Source organism: Bos indicus x Bos taurus, chromosome 11 (genome assembly GCF_003369695.1).
Source record: "Bos indicus x Bos taurus breed Angus x Brahman F1 hybrid chromosome 11, Bos_hybrid_MaternalHap_v2.0, whole genome shotgun sequence".
NCBI lineage: Eukaryota > Metazoa > Chordata > Mammalia > Artiodactyla > Bovidae > Bos > Bos indicus x Bos taurus.
In genome coordinates, this window is record NC_040086.1 from 59,002,161 (window position 1) to 59,016,234 (window position 14,074).

The following is a 14,074-nucleotide window of genomic DNA, read 5'->3' on the forward strand; positions in this document are numbered from 1 at the left end:
CAAAAGCTTCCAAGATAATTTTGATACACATCTAGATTTTAAAAAGTCATTGCAAGTTTTTCTATTAAATGGTAGTTTTGGTGGTATCAGATCAGATCAGTCGCTCAGTCATGTCTGACTCTTTGAGACCCCATGAATCACAACACGCCAGGCCTCCCTGTCCATCACCAACTCCCAGAGTTCACTGAGACTCACACCCATAGAGTCAGTGATGCCATCCAGCCATCTCATCCTCTGTCGTCCCCTTCTCCTCCTGCCCCCAATCCCTCCCAGCATCAGAGTCTTTTCCAATGAGTCAGCTCTTCGCATGAGGTGGCCAAAGTACTGGAGTTTCAGCTTTAGCACCATTCCTTCCAAAGAAATCCCAGGGCTGATCTCCTTCAGAATGGACTGGTTGGATCTCCTTGCAGTCCAAGGGACTCTCAAGAGTCTTCTCCAACACCACACTTCAAAAGCATCAATTCTTCGGCGTTCAGCTTCTTTACAGTCCAACTCTCACATCCATACATGACCACTGGAAAAACCATAGGCTTGACTAGATGAACCTTTGTTTGCAAAGTAATGTCTCTGCTTTTGAATATGCTATCTAGGTTGGTCATAACTTACCTTCCAAGGAGTAAGCGTATTTTCATTTCATGGCTGCAGTCACCATCTGCAGTGATTTGGGAGCCCAGAAAAATAAAATCTGACACTGTTTCCACTGTTTCCCCATCTATTTCCCATAAAGTGCTGGAACTGGATGCCATGATCTTCGTTTTCTGAATGTTGAGCTTTAAGCCAACTTTTTCACTCTCCTCTTTCACTTTCATCAAGAGGCTTTTTGGTTCCTCTTCACTTTCTGCCATAAGGGTGGTGTCATCTGCATATCTGAGGTTATTGATATTTCTCCCGGCTATCTTGATTCCAGCTTGTGCTTCTTCCAGCCCAGCACTTCTCATGATGTACTCTGCATATAAATTAAATAAGCAGGGTGACAATATACAACCTTGACGTCCTCCTTTTCCTATTTGGAACCAGTCTGTTGTTTCATGTCCAGTTCTAACTGTTGCTTCCTGACCTGCATACAAATTTCTCAAGAGGCAGATCAGGTGGTCTGGTATTCCCATCTCTTTCAGAATTGTCCACAGTTTATTGTGATCCACACAGTCAAAGGCTTTGGCATAGTCAATAAAGCAGAAATAGATGTTTTTCTGGAACTCTCTTGCTTTTTCTATGATCCAGCGGATGTTGGCAATTTGATCTCTGGTTCCTCTGCCTTTTGTAAAACCAGCTTGAACATCAGGAAGTTCATGGTTCACATATTGCTGAAGCCTGGCTTGGAGAATTTTGAGCATTACTTTACTAGCGTGGGAGATGAGTGTAATTGTGAGGTAGTTTGAGCATTCTTTGGCATTGCCTTTCTTTGGGGTTGGAATGAAAACTGACCTTTTCCAGTCCTGTGGCCACTGCTGAGTTTTCCAAATTTGCTGGCATATTGAGTGCACCACTTTCACAACATCATCTCTCAGGATTCGGAATAGCTCAACTGGAATCCCATCACCTCCACTAGCTTTGTTCGTAGTGATGATTTCTAAGGCCTACTTGACTTCACATTCCAGGATGTCTAGCTCTAGGTCAGTGATCACACCATCGTGATTATCTGGGTCGTGAAGATCTTTTTTGTACAGTTCTTCTGTGTATTCTTGCCATCTCTTCTTAATATCTTCTGCTTCTGTTAGGTCCATACCATTTCTGTCCTTTATTGAGCCCATCTTTACATGAAATGTTCCCTTGGTATCTCTAATTTTCTTGAAAAGATCTCTAGTCTTTCCCATTCTGTTCTTTTCCTCTATTTCATTTCATTGATCACTGAGGAAGGCTTTCTTATCTCTTCTTGCTATTCTTTGGAACTCTGCATTCAGATGGGATTATCTTTCTTTTTCTCCTTTTCTTTTAGCTTCTCTTCTTTTCACAGCTATTTGTAAGGCCTCCCCAGACAGCCATTTTGCTTTTTTGCATTTCTTTTCCATGGGGATGATCTTGATCCCTGTCTCCCGTACAATGTCATGAATCTCTGTCCATAGTTCTTCAGGCACTCTATCTATCAGATCTAGTCCCTTAAATCTATTTCTCACTTCCACTGTATAATTATAAGGGATTTGATTTAGGTCATACCTGAATGGTTTAGTGGTTTACCCTACTTTCTTCAATTTCAGTCTGAATTTGGCAATAAGGGGTTCATGATCTGAGCCACAGTTAGCTCCCAGTCTTGTTTTTATTGACTGTATAGAGCTTTTCCATCTTTGGCTGCAAAGAATATAATCAGTCTGATTTTGGTGTTGACCATCTGGTGATGTCCATGTGTAGAGTCTTCTCTTGTGTTGTTGGAAGAGGGTATTTGCTATGACCAGTGCGTTCTCTTGGCAAAACTCTATTAGTCTTTGCCCTGCTTCATTTCGTATTCCAAGGCCAAAGTTGCCTGTTACTCCAGGTGTTTCTTGACTTCCTACTTTTGCATTCCAGTCCCCTATAATGAAAAGGACATCTTTTGGGGTTGTTAGTTCTAAAAGGTCTTGTAGGTCTTCATAGAACCATTCAACTTCAGCTTCTTCAGTGTTACTGGTTGGGGCATAGATTTGGATTACTGTGATTTTGAATGGTTTGCCTTGGAAAGGAACAGAGATCATTCTGCCGTTTTTGAGATTGCATCCAAGTACTGCATTTTGGACTCTTTTGTTGACCATGGTGGCTACTCCATTTCTTCTAAGGGATTCCTGCCCACAGTAGTAGATATAATGGTCATCTGAGTTAAATTCACCCATTCCAGTCCATTTTAGTTCGCTGATTCCTAGAATGTTGACATTCACTCTTGCCATCTCTTGTTTGACCACTTCCAATTTGCCTTGATTCATGGACCTGACATTCCAGGTTCCTATGCAATATTGCTCTTTACAGCATTGGACCTTGCTTCTATCACCAGTCACATCCACAGCTGGGTATTGTTTTTGCTTTGACTCCATCCCTTCACTCTTTCTGGAGTTATTTCTCCACTGATCTCCAGTAGCATATTGGGCACCTACTGACCTGGGGAGTTCCTCTTTCAGTATCTTATCATTTTGCCTTTTCATACTGTTCATGGGGTTCTCAAGGCAAGAATACTGAAGTGGTTTGCCATTCCCTTCTCCAGTGGACCACATTCTGTCAGACCTCTCCACCATGAGCTGCCCATCTTGGGTGGCCCCACGGGGCATGGCTTAGTTTCATTGGGTTAGACAAGGGTGTGGTCCTAGTGTGATTAGATTGACTAGTTTTCTGTGTTATGGTTTCAGTGTGTCTGCCCTCTGATGCCCTCTTACAACACCTACCATCTTACTTGAGGTCTCTTACCTTGGACGTGGGGTATTTCTTCACAGCTACTCCAGTAAAGTGCAGCCGCTGCTCCTTACTTGGACGAGGGGTATTTCCTCACCACCGCCCCTCCAGACCTTGAACGTGGCATAGCTCCTCTAGGCCCTCTGGCGCCCGTGTAGCCACTGCTCCTTGGACACTGGGTTGTTCTTCCCAGCAATCCCCCCTGGCCTCGGGCATGGGGCAGCTCCTCCTGGCCGCCGCTCCTGGCCTCGGGCGGGGAGTAGCTCCTCTTGGCCGCCGCCCCTTGGGCATGGGGTCCTCCCAGCTTCTGCCCCTGACCTCGGACGTGGGGTACCTCCTCTCCGCCACACTTTGCACGCTGTCGCAGCCGCCCGCGCTCTGTGCGCCATTGCAGCCGTCGCAGCCGTGGCAGATATGCAACTAACACCACCTTTATGGCAGAAAGTGAAGAGGAACTCAAAAGCCTCTTGATGAAAGTGAAAGTGGAGAGTGAAAAAGTTGGCTTAAAGCTCAACATTCAGAAAACTAAGATCATGGAATCTGGTCCCATCACTTCATAGCAAATAGATAGGAAAACACTGGGAAAAGTGTCAGACTTTATTTTGGGGGGCTCCAAAATCACTGCAAATGGTGATTGCAGCCATGAAATTAAAAGACGCTTACTCCTTGGAAGGCAAGTGATGACCAACATAGACAGCATATTCAAAAGCGGAGACGTTACTTTGCCATCAAAGGTCCGTCTAGTCAAGGCTATGGTTTTTCCAGAGGTCATGTATGGATGTGAGAGTTGGACTGAGCCCCTAAGAATTGATGCTTTTGAACTGTGGTGTTGGAGAAGACTCTTGAGAGTCCCTTGGATTGCAAGGAGATCCAACCAGTCCATTCTGAAGGAGATCAGTCCTGGGTGATCATTGGAAGGACTGATGTTGAAGCTGAAACTCCAATACTTTGGCCACCTCATGCGAAGAGTTGACTCTTTGGAAAAGACTCTGATACTGGGAGGGATTGGGGGCAGGAGGAGAAGGGCATGACAGAGGATGAAACGGCTGGATGGTATCACTGACTCAATGGACGTGAGTTGGGTGAACTCCGGGAGTTGGTGATGGACAGGGAGGCCTGGCGTGCTGCGATTCATGAGGTCGCAAAGAGTCGGACACGACTGAGTGACTGAACTGAACTGAACCAGTGAGCAGAGCCTTGCTCAGTAAAACTTTAATCCAATTATCTGTTCCCTCCCTATAGGTTGTTTTGCCCAAAGCAACCCAGCCCTGGGGTACAGGCTTTATGGTAGGGTATGGCAACATCCAAGAGGTCTTCTCTAAGGGACACCTTCCTGGACTGCTGCTGCCAGTGCCTCCATCCCTGTGGTGAGCCCCTGCTGATCCACACCTCCACAGGAGACCTTCCAACACTAGGAGGTAGTTTTGGTTTAGTCTCCTGTTGGGTCATTGCTCCTTTCCTCTGGGTCTTGGTGCACACAAATTTTGTTTGTGCCCTCCAAGCTGGAGTCTCCATTTCCCCCAATTCTACAGAAGTCCCATAATCAAATCCTGCTAGCATTCAAGGTAAGATTCCCTGGGTATTTCCAATTCCTTTGTCAGATCCCCAAGATGGGAAGCCTGACAGGTTCAGAATCTTCACAATGGAGGGATAAGTTTTTGTTATTATTGTTTTCCAGTTTGTTGGTCACACACCTGGTGAGCATAGGATTTGATTTTATCCCATACCCACCACCGTAATTATATCCCTCCTACTGTCTCACTACAGCTCCTTCTTTTTCTTTGGACTTGGGGTATCTTTTTTGGTGGGTTACAGTGTCCTCCTGTTGATGGTTGTTGAACAGTTAGTTGCAATTTTGGTGTCTCACAGCAGGAGACGAGTGTGTTGTCCTTCTATTCTTCCATCTTAACCCAGAAATAAATTATGAGTATTCTTAAATACTCATGGTATCTAAAATGGTGAATCCTTTCCAGAAGCTTTTCAATTTACTTTGCCCAGATTCATGAGCTTAATCATTATCTATGGTAGCTATAGCCATATGAAAGATATTCTCAAATAATAAGACTTGAAAGTCAAAATTACTCCTTGATCCATGAGCTGCAGAATGGATATTGTGTTAGCAGGCATGAAAGGAACTTGATGTCATTGCTCATCTCCATCAGAACTCTAAAATAACCAAGTGCATTGTCAATAAAATATAGCATCTTGAAAGAAAAAAATTTCTTTTTTTTTTTTTTTTTTTTGTGAGCAGTAGGTCTTGACAATGGGCTTAAAATATTCAGCAAGCCATGTTGTAAACAATTGTGCTACCGTGCAGGCTTTTTTGTTCCACTGATAGAGCATGGCTAGAGTAGCTTTAGCACAATTCTAAAGGGCCCTAGGATTTTCAGAATGGTAAATGAGTAATTGGCTTCAACTCAAAACTATCAGCAGCCTTAGCCCCCTAACAAGAGAGTCAGCCCTCCTTTGAAGCTTTGAAGTCAGACATTGACTTCCCTCTAGCTATGGAAGTCCTCTTCTTCCAATAGAAGTCTCATTTGCCAACAGAGAAATCTGTTGTTTGTCTTAGCTACCTTCATTAATTATCTTAGCAAGGTTTTTTGGATGGATAACATGCTGCGACTCCTACATTAGCACTTGCCTCTTCACCTTGCAATTTTATGTGATGGAAACAGGTCCTTTCCTTAAACCTCATGAATCTACCTCTGTTAGCTTCAGATTTTTCTTCTGCAGCTTCTTTGTCTCTCTCAGCTTCCATAGAACTGAAAAGAGTGGAAACTTGCTCTGGATTACATTTTGGCTTAATGGAATGTTCTGGCTAGTCTAGTCTCCTACCCCAACACCTAAAATTTTCTCCATATCAGCAATAAGGCTGCTTTACTTTCTTATCATTCATATGTTCACTAGAGTAGCACTTCTAAGTTTCTTTAAGAACTTTTCCTTTACATTCACGGCTTGGCTAACTGGCTCAAGAGGCCTAGCTTTTGACCTATCTTGGCTTTCAATGTGCCTTCATCACTTAAGCTTAATCACCTCTAACTTCTGATTTAAAGAGAGAGACAAGAAACTTTTCCTTTCACTTGAACACTAAGAGGCCATTGTGGGGTTATTAGTTGGTGTATTTTCAAGATTTTTTTCATCTCAGGGAATAGAGAGACCCAAGGAGAGTGAGAGAGAATGGCTGGTCAGTGGAGCAATCAGAACACATTTATTGATTGTTTGCTGTCTTATATGGGTGTGATTTGTGGTACACCCAAACAAATGCAATAGGACCAACTAAGATCACTGATCACAGATGACCATAACAAATAAAATAATCATAACAAATTTGAAATATTATAAGAATTATGAAAATGTGACAACAACAAAATAAGCAAATATTGTTGGAAAATTGGTGCCAATAGATGACACAGAATTATCACAAATCTTTAATTTATAAAAGATTGTGTGGTTGTGTACACAATGGATTTTTACTTATCTACTTTATACATTAACTCTGGCTGAATTATTTTTCAGCTTATAAACTAATAGAGGTTGAGTACAACCTCACAACCTCTTCAAAGTGTAATAAAGTGAACTACAATAAAATAAAGTATGCCTGTAGCTTCTTTACTGTACAAACTATAAAAGCTGTTTAAATTTGGAAAACAAGAGACTGGAAGCCTTTATTTTAACCAATCTATTGACATGGTCCTCATTACACCATCATCTCCTTCCTAATGCATGTCATATCAACTTATATCCATTACTGTTTTACTTTTAGGTTAAAGTTATTATTGAGATATACTGACATATCATATTAATACCAACTTCAACTGTACAACATAATGATCTGATCTATGTGTATATTGTGAAATGATGACACAACTATATATATTAACATCCAGCACCTCATATATTTACAAATTTTTTTTCTTGTGAAGAGAAATTTTAAGATTTACTCTTTTAGAAACTTTCAAATATACCATACAGTAGTAATTATAGTCACCAGACTGTACACTACATTCCCAAGATATCTATTTTATAACTTAAAGTTTGTACCTTGGAACTAACTTCATGCATTTCACCCACTCCCCCAACAAGCCCTGTCTCTGGCAACCATCAATATGTTATTTTTTACCAAGTTCTAGAGTAAGTTATTAGTTTATAAGCTGAAAAATAATTCACCCAGAGTTAATGTATAAAGTAGATAAATAAAAATCCATATACTATTTTTAGACTCACAATAACAATTAATATACAAAAATGGACTGGATATATCAAATTTTCATGATATATTAGTTGTCTCTTTTGAAGGACGGAGGTAGAATGGCAGGAATGAAGAACAGGAAAGAGCATAAAAATGATATTCAATTTTGTGTATAAGAATTTGTTAACAAAAGTGTTCTGAGGCAAATATGAAAATCATAGGCATTATATGTTACTTTAGAGCCCAGGTGGTGCTAGTGGTAAATAGGAAGATCCCCTTGGGGAGGGCATGGCAGTCCACTCCACTATTCTTGCCTGGAGAATCCCACGGACAAAGGAGCCTGAAGGGATACAGTGCATAGGGTTGCGAAGAGCTGGACACAACTAAAGCGACTTAGCAAGTACACACACATATAGATACTCACTATATTATCTTTTGTGCTTTTTAAAATATGTGTGTCTAAGGATAATGGCGGAGAAGGCAATGGCACCCCACTCCAGTACTTTTGCCTGGAAAATCCCATGGATGGAGGAGCCTGGTAGGCTGTAGTCCATGGGGTCGCTAGAGTCGCACACGACTGAGCGACTTCACTTTCACTTTTCACTTTCATGCATTGGAGAAGGAAATGGCAACCCACTCCAGTGTTCTTGCCTGGAGAATCCCAGGGACGGGGAAGCCTGGTGGGCTGCCATCTATGGGGTCGCACAGAGTTGGACACGACTGACGCGACTTAGCAGCAGCAGCAAGGATAATGGATTCCTGGGTTGGGAAGATCCCCTGGAGAAGGAAATGGCAACCCGCTCCGGTATTCCTGCCTAGAAAATCTCATGGACACAGGAGCCTGGCAGGTTACAGTCTATGGGGTCACAAGACTCAAAAACAACTGAGCAACTAAGCACACACACAACACAAGGATAATGGAAATTATAAATTTTTCTTATACTGTTATGCCTAATAGAGTTTTTTTAATATAAATTTATTTATTTTAATTGGAGGCTAATTACTTTACAATATTGTATTGGTTTTGCCATACATTGACATGAATCCACCACGGGTGTACATGTGTTCTCCATCCTGAACCTCCATCCCACCTCCCTCCCCATCCTATCCCTCTGGGTCATCTGATTTTGTTGTTCAGTTGCTAAGTCATGTCGGACTCTTTGCAACGCCATGGACTGTAGCACGCTAGGTTTCCCTGTTCCTCACTGTCTCTGGGAGTTTGCTCAGATTCATGTTTATTGAGTTGGTGATGCTATCTAACCACCTTTCAGTAAAAAAAATAATTCATTTCAGTACATTCCCCAGTCCTTGAAACTAGCAAAAATTATCTAACAATTTTTAATCTTAATGCAATGATGCAATGTTTTTAGATAGTTTTATGTCTCTGGTAGTTTGATGCCCAGCACTAACATCGAGTACTTGATTAGCTTTTATAAGTGTTCTTTGAGTTGAGACATTTTACATGAACAACTTTTTAAAATAAGGTGTAAGTATGTCAAAAATCAATCCAAATCATACTCATTTCTCAAAAGAATACCTCCCTTTTGTTCTAAAATCTTTACATATACTATGTTCTTCACTGTGTGTGTATATATAATTCTTATCTCTAGGGAAAATACCAATTAGACTTGATAGACAGTAGATTCCTTGGGGGCTACTAGAGAAAAGCTCATTAAATTTAATTATGGTGAAGATGGCAACAAGTTAAAAGGTGGGGATTTTGTTTGTTTGCTTTTTTTTTTTTTTTAAACTCTAAACAGTATTCCAAGTTAGTAAACTCTCTTACTCAAAATGTTTTCCCATGTTAGCACTATTCTAAAGAAACATACATTTTCAACCACACACTATGACAAAATTTGTTCAAGATGGCAGAGTAGAAGGACATGTGCTCATCTTCTCCTGTGAGAACTCCAAAACTACAACTTGCTGCTGAACAACCATCTACTGGAAAATGTCAGATCCCACCAAAAAAAAAAAAAAAAATACCCCACATCCAAGGGCAAAGGAGAAGCCCCAGCAAGATGGGGCAAGGAGGGGCAAAATCGCATTTAGAATCAAACTCCTTACCTTCCAGAGACACTCAAAGGGCTCAAACAAACCTTGTGTGCACCAGGACCCAGAGACCCCACAGAGACTGAGCCAGAACTGTGTTTGAGTGTCTCCTGCAAAGGTAAGGTCAGCAATGGCCTGCCACAGGGGTAGGGGCTCTGGGTACAGCAGACCTGAGTATGGCATAAGCCCTCTTGGAAGAGGTCACCATTAACTCCATCACAGAGCCACCAGAATTTACACAGGATTGGGGAAATAGACTCTTGGAGGGCACAAACAGAAACTTGTGCACACCAGGACCCAGGGGAAAGGAGCAATGATGCCACAAGAGACTGACCCAGACTTGTTTCTGAGTGTCCAGAAGTCTCCAGTGGAGGTGTGGGTTGATGGTGGCCTGCTGCAAATTCAGGGGCACTGAGTAGGGCAGTGCATGCATGGAACCTTTTGAAGGAGGTCAAATAATCTTCATTACCTCCACCCTAGTTTGGTCTCAGGTCAAACAAGAGGGAAGGAACACAAACCTTCCCCATCAACAGAAAATTGAATTAAAGATTTACAAAAAGAACTATACAGAAAAGATCTTCCTGATTCAGATAACCATGATGGTGTGATCACTCACCTAGAGCCATACATCCTGGAATGAGAAGTTTAGTGGGCTTTAGGAAGCATCACTACAAACAAAGCTAGTGGAGGTGATGGAATTCCAGTTGAGCTATTTCAAATCCTAAAAGATGATGCTGTGAAAGTGCTGCACTCAATATGTCAGCAAATTTGGAAAACTCAGCAGTGGCTGTAAGAATGGAAAAGGTCAGTTTTAATTCCAATCCCTAAGAAAGGCAATGCCAAAGAAAGCTCCAACTATCGCACAATTGCACTTATCTCACACACTAGCAAAGTGATGCTCAAAATTCTCCAAACCAGGCTTCAACAGTATGTGAACTGTGAACTTCCAGATGTTCAAGCTGGATTTAGAAAAGGTAGAGGAACCTGAGATCAATTTGCCAACATCGTTGGATCATTGAAAAAGCAAGAGACTTCCAGAAAAACATCTATTTCTGCTTTATTGACTATGCCAAAGCCTTTGACTGTGTGGATCACAATAAACTGTGGAAAATTCTGAAGGAGATGGGAATACCAGACCACCTGATCTGCCTCTTGAGAAATTTGTATGCAGGTCAGAAAGCAACAGTAAGAACTGGACATGGAACAACAGACTGGTTCCAAATCGGGAAAGGAGTATGTCAAGCCTGTATATTATCACCCTTCTTACTTAACTTATATGCAGAGTATATCATGAGAAATGCTGGACTGGATGGAGCACAAGCTGGAGTCAAGGTTGCCGGGAGAAATACCAATAACCTCAGATACACAGATGACACCGCCGTTATGGCAGAAAGCAAAGAAGAACTGAAGAGCCTCTTGATAAAAGTGAAAGAGGAGAGTGAAAAAGTTGGCTTAAAGCTCAACATTCAGAAAACTAAGATCATGGCATCCAGTCCCATCACTTCATGCCAAATAGATGGGGAAACACTGGAAACAGTGATAGACTTTAGAGGGGCTCCCAAATCACTGCAGATGGTGGCTGCAGCCATGAAATTAAAAGATGCTTACTCCTTGGAAGGAAAGTTATGACCAACCTAGAAAGCATATTAAAAATCAGAGACATTCCTTTGCCAACAAATGTCCATCTCATAAAAGTTATGGTTTTTCCAGTAGTCATGTATGGATGTGAGAGTTGATCTATAAAGAAAACTGAGCACTGAAGAATTGGTGCTTTTGAACTGTGGTGTTGGAGAAGACTCTTGAGAGTCCTTTGGACTGCAAGGAGATCCAACCAGTCCATCCTAAAGGAAAGCAGTCCTGAATAATCATTGGAAGGATTGATGTTGAAACTGAAATTCCAATACTTTGGCCACCTGATGCAAAGTGCTGACTCATTTGAAAAGACCCTGATGCTGGGAATGATTGAAGGCAGGAGGAGCAGGGGACGACAAAAAATGAGATGGTTGGATGGCATCACCTATTCAGTGGACATGTGTTTAAGTAAACTCCGGGAGTTGGTGATGGACAGTGAAGCCTGGTGTGCTGCAGTCCATGGGGTCACAAAGAGTCGGACATGACTGAGTGACTGAACTGAACTGAGAGCATCTAAAATTTATACTATAGTCTACTTTTAATGAGTAACTAGTTTAGCAATCTACATAGTTTTACCACATCATCTAGTTCAGGATATCTCAAGGAATTGAATGTATTGAATTAAAAATTTTCTGTTTCTGCCATAATTATCTCTGCCTCCTGGTATTATTTCCACCTATTGAAAGGGCAAGAATGTGACTTTCTTCTATCTAGTACAATATAGCAGTTCATGGGCTATTACACATGGTTGTAACTATCGCTTTGGTAACTAAAAGCCTGCTACTGTTTCATGAGCTGTGCTATGAAGAGATCTGGGTTGTAAGGAACTGAGTGCTACCTCTGACATCCATCAAGGAATTCGGTCTATATGCACCCAGTGCACAAGGATTTATCCAGTCAATAGTTATGTAAGTAAGCTTTCAAGAAGATTCTTCCTCAGTCAAATCTACAAATCAATCCTCAACACCTTAATTGAAGCCTTGTAAGAGACTCTGAAGCAGAGGACCCAACGAAGCTATTTCTGACCCACAGAAATGGGGAGGCAGAAAATGTCTGCCTCAAGCTGCTGATTTTGAGATATTCTGTTAAGCAACACTAGATAACTAATACAATTTACTTTTGAGTAAAACAGCAAGGTACTGATCCAGTGTTTAAAGGAGATAAATCTTGTCTACAATCAAGAGAAAGTAGCTGCAATATCCAAACATTAAGCTTTTTCTCTACTTTGAAGTAGGTTAAAAACAGAGTCACGAAACCCCATTAAAATTATCATAAAACAGTTACATAATTGTGAATCAATAAAAGTAATAAAAATGCAATTTTTAAAATTTAATTTAATTTTTTAACTTTACAATATTGTATTGGTTTTGCCATATATCAAAATGAATCCACCACAGGTATACATGTGTTCCCCACCCTGAACCCTCCTCCCACCTCCCTCCCCATACCATCCCTCTGGGTCGTCCCAGTGCACCAGCCCCAAGCATCCAGTATCATGCATTGAACCTGGACTGGCGACTCATTTCATATATGATATTATACATGTTTCAATGCCATTCTCCCAAATCATCCCACCCTCTCCCTCTCCCACAGAGTCCAAAAGACTGATCTATACATCAGTGTCTCTTTTGCTGTCTCATATACAGGGTTATTGTTACCATCTTTCTAAATTCCATATATATGCGTTAGTATACTGTATTGGTGTTTTTCTTTCTGGCTTACTTCTCTCTGTATAATAGGCTCCAGTTTCATCCACCTCATTAGAACTGACTCAAATGCATTCTTTTTAATGGCTGAGTAATACTCCGTTGTGTATATGTACCACAGCTTTCTTATCCATTCATCTGCTGATGGACATCTAGGTTGCTTCCATGTCCTGACTATTATAAACAGTGCTGCAATGAACATTGGGGTACACGTGTCTCTTTCAATGTAAATTACAATTACCTTCCAAAATGTCTTTGCACACAACAAATGGTTCTCTGAATGTCACTCTACTTGCTTATCGATCCCCTTATTGAAGTGCTCAGTGTCACCTCCAGGAATCCACCTCTCATCTCCAGGGTCCATGTATGGTCCTGGTTTCATTTGTCCTCACTGAGAACTTATTGTTTATGTCACTTACACAGCACTTAAAATATTCTACTGATAGTATCTTGTCCCTCTAATATGCACTTCTAAGTGAGTGAAACTTCCTGAGGGCATGTATAATATCTTTTACCTATCTAATAACAGCATAATATGTAAACATTTATGACAGACAAGATGCTCAAAAATCTGTTTTTGAAGATTATGTTGCTGATGTTGCCCATAGAACTAATTTATGTCTCTTCTATTTCATAGTGTAGTGAAAGTCGCTCAGTCGTGTCTGACTCTGCAACCCCAAGAACTGTAGTCCATGGAATTCTCTAGGCCAGAATACTGGAGTGGGTAGCTGTTTCCTTCTCCCAGGGATCTTCCCAACCCAGGGATTAAACCCTGGTCTCCCACATTACAGGCGGATTCTTTACCGGCTGAGCCACAAGAAGGAAAAAATTCAAGTAACAAAAGTTTTCAAGGCATAAGGAAACCCATTTGCATCATAGTAGAAAATTAGATAATTTGTTTAGTATTTTCAGACCTAGACACTCCTAGACACTGGTACATTTCCCATCATCTAGTCAGTCACCTATGTGTATGCAGGGTAGTTGGAAAACCAGCTCTGAAAAAAAAAAAAAAAAATAGCTAGTTTCTCTGAGCGATTGTTGATTTTTCCTCTGGCATTCAGTCTGGTAATTAGACTAACACTTTATCCCATCTTTAAATTCTATGATAGCTTTGTGTAAGACATGTACTACTGGGTGGCATTTT

The 14,074-nt window shown here is 41.2% G+C and overlaps 1 protein-coding gene across 1 annotated transcript in view; it reads left to right on the forward strand.

The window, feature by feature from the left end:
* The window catches only part of LRRTM4 (leucine rich repeat transmembrane neuronal 4), a 998,210-nt gene that overhangs the window by 833,468 nt on the left and 150,668 nt on the right, over window positions 1-14,074 (forward strand). The gene's annotated exons all lie outside the window — the stretch shown is intronic.